Source organism: Mustela erminea, chromosome X (genome assembly GCF_009829155.1).
Source record: "Mustela erminea isolate mMusErm1 chromosome X, mMusErm1.Pri, whole genome shotgun sequence".
Lineage (NCBI taxonomy): Eukaryota > Metazoa > Chordata > Mammalia > Carnivora > Mustelidae > Mustela > Mustela erminea.
The window spans coordinates 107,140,046-107,143,841 of NC_045635.1; the positions used below are offsets into that span (position 1 = coordinate 107,140,046).

General features: G+C 33.6%; 1 pseudogene; it reads right to left on the reverse strand.

Moving 5' to 3' along the window:
• Window positions 1-2,822: 2,822 nt before the first annotated feature.
• Window positions 2,823-3,520, reverse strand: LOC116583362 (annotated as a pseudogene).
• Window positions 3,521-3,796: the final 276 nt, after the last annotated feature.

Consider the following 3,796-nt stretch of genomic DNA (forward strand, 5'->3'; position numbering starts at 1 on the left):
CACAGAAAAAAAAAAAAACCTGAAAGTAAAAAGATGGAAAAATTTATATCATGGAAATGGGAACCATAAGAAATTTGGATTATCTATTTTAGTATCAAACAAAATAGCTTTGAAGGCTATTACCAGAGATTAAATGGGACATTTTATAATAATAAATGGGTCAATTCATCAAGAATTTTTTTTTAAATCATGCAATACATGAAGCAAACTTGGCAGAATTAATAGGAGACTTCAACACCTATCTTTCATTAGTGGTTAGCACAGCTAGGCAAGATATCAACAAAGAAGGAGATAGAAAGGGTGCCTAGGTGGCTCAGTCAGTAAAAGTGTCTGACTCGATTTTGGCTCAGGTTATGATCTAAGGGTCATGATATTGAGCCCCACATCAGGCTCTGTGCTCTGTAGATTCTACTTCTCTCTGCCCATCCCCATGTTCTCTCTATCACTCCCTCACTTAAATAACTATTTTTAAAAAGAAGAAAATGAAAGACTTGAACAAGACTATAAATCAACTAGATCTATCAACAGAGCACCTCTCTTCAACAAAAGAAGAATATACATTTTTCTCAAATAGACATGAAACATTCACCAGTGTAGACCATATATACAGTAGACAGTAAGACAAGCAATCTATTTTAAATGATTTAAATAATACAAAGTATGTTCTTTGACCACAATGGAATAAAATTAGAAAGCAACAAAAGAAAAAAATATCTTGTTGAACTCACAAATACATGAAAATTAAACAACACACTCCTAACTAATGGTCAAAGAAAAATTTAAAGAAAAATCAGAATATATACATAACATATTATAATTAAGGATAAGATGTGTACAAATAGCTGTACAGACATATTAAATGTTATTCAGCTATCAAAAAATATAAGACAGTATGTTCATCATCACTAGCCATCAGGGAGATTCAAATTAAAACCACATTGAGATACCACCTTACACCAGTTAGAATGGCCAAAATTAGCAAGACAGGAAACAACATGTGTTGGAGGGGATGTGGAGAAAGGGGAATTCTCTTACACTGCTGGTTGGAATGCAACTTGGTGCAGCCACTTTGGAGAACAGTGTGAAGATTCCTCAAGAAATTAAAAATAGAGCTTCCCTATGACCCTGCAATTGCACTACTGGGTATTTACCCCAAAGATAGAGATGTAGTGGAAAGAAGGGCCATCTGTACCCCAATATTCATAACAGCAATGGCCACAGTTGCCAAACTGTGGAAAGAACCAATATGCCCTTCAAGGGACGAATGGATAAGGAAGATGTGGTCCATATACAGTATGGAGAATTATGCCTCCATCAGAAAGGATGAATACCCAACTTTTGTAGCAACATGGATGGGACTGTAAGAGATTATGCTGAGTGAAATAATTCAAGCAGAGAGAGTCAAGTATCATATGGTTTCACTTATTTGTGGAGCATATCAAATAACATGGAGGACATATGGAGATGGAGAGGAGATGGGAGTTGAGGGAAATTGGAAGGGGAGGTGAAGCATGAGAGACTATGAGAGGTTGGGAGAGCCAGGTGGAGGATATTAAGGAAGGCACGTATTGCATGGAGCACTGGTTGTGGGGCAAAAACAGTGAATTAGTTTCTGCTGAAAAGAAATTTTAAAAAGGTATTATGCTAAGCAAAATAAGTCAGTCAGAGAAAGAAAATTATCATTTGATCTCACGACATGCATGGAACTAGAAGGTATTATGCTAAGCAAAATAAGTCAATCAGAGAAAGACAATTATCATATGATCTCACTAATATAAGAAGTTTGAGAAATAAGAGAGAAGATCATAAGGAAAGGGAGGGAAAAATAAAACAAGAGAAAACCAGAGAGGGAGACAACCCATAAGAGACTCTTAATCTCAGGAAACAAAATGAGTGTGCTGGAGTGGAGGTGGGTGGGAGGGATGTGGTGGCTGGGTGATGGACACTGGGGTGGGTATGTGTTATGGTGAACATTGTAAATTGTGTAACACTGATGAATCACAGACCTGTACCCCTGAAATAAATAATACATTTTATGTTAATAAAAAAAAGAATTAACCTCTTAATTATTAATGCCCTCGGGTCATCTATTTGCCACCTAAGGTCCAACCAATAAAAATTTCTATAAATATCTGTTAACTATAGATAAAGCTTTATAATTCAAGCATTTTAACAGTAAAATTTTATTTTTAATGTCTCATTGTCATAAGATTCTCCACTGAAAATTAGATTAACAATTATGTCAATTTCTGTGATAAAATGTTATTAGATGATACCTATTGAATTACATTTACAGTTTAACAAAGTAAATACCTTTCATCAAGGGTTATTTTTTAGGGCTTCCAGATGTCTTATAGAATTTAGAATATTCATAAACTTGAGTGTAAATAAATTATATTTCTCTTTTTTTCTGTAATATAACTGAAATTAAACATTTCCTTCTATTGCAAAGGTTGACAACAATCTAACATGTTATTAAGAGTATCTATGGTTGTCCTAGTGACAGAAAGATGGATATTCTAATTTGTTGTAGCTATTATAGATAAATGTCATTAATATTCATCTGTTCTTCAAAGTTTTGGTAATAAATTCACAGCTATTTTTTTTAAGAATACAAATAGAAGTTTATTATACAAAATTGAGGTCTTCATATTTTATAGTTCACTAAGGCTAGAAAAAGACTAGGTACTTTTAAAAATTATTCACAAAAATTTCACTTTCACCCCCCCTCACCCCAACTATTAAAAAATGGCCTGACCAAATGTTATCAAAACAAACACTATAAATAACACCAAGTACTTTGAAGACAACAATCCCATATGTTATTTCTTGACATACGTGATCTTCATGGCATGGGATGGTGTGACTTTAAATCCCTGTAAAGTATCCCTGGCAGTTCCAGCCTGTCCGTCATTTTCAAATTCAACAAAAGCAATGTCATGTCTCTTGGGTACCAAACATACTTCCTTGAAGCCAGGGAACTGATTAAACTGTGTGGTTAACATCATCTCATTAGTCTTTTCTAGTAAATTATTGAGGAATAAAATATAGTTTGGAGGGTAATTATAGAACTGAGGATTTGTTGTTGAGTTTTTTTGGGTTTTGCTACATTTGGTGCTCTTGAGCAGGCTTTTCGTTTGCAGTGGCTGCAGTCTGTTCCAGTTTTTGCTTTTTTCTTTTCCTGCTTCTTTCCTTTTCAGAAAAATTGCCATGCATTTTAGATATTATATCAGAACCTGGTTTTGCATACTGGATTCACATTAGTTTACCATAAAATGGAAATTCTTTTAACTGTATCAAGGCATTTATGAATGAGACCAGTTTAAAAATAAGAAAGACTTGCCCCCACATCTTCATTATCTTTAAAGCTACATTATCTACAATGTGCCCAAACTGAGAAAACAGGGCATACTGGAATCATCTCAACTCTTCTTTTTTAATTTTGTCATTCATATTGTTTATGTAAATTGTATGATTTGGTCTGCTATCCATGTCTGGAGTTAAACTGTTCAAATTGCCTGGGGCCTATGTCAGTCACCAATGAACTGAAAGCAGGAAATAGAGCTGCTACCCCAGCTATATGTTAAGTGAGTTAATTGCTAATTAAGTATATATTACTACATCACAATTTTTAATCTTTGGATAATTATGTTGATAGTTTTTTCCATGTATTTTATTTTATTAAATAAAATAAATAATAAGATATTATTCTAAATTAAATTAATTAAATGCTGATTTACTGCACTTTAGAATTATCTGAGATCTATTAAAAAGCCCAGGTTCAAGTTACCTCTCC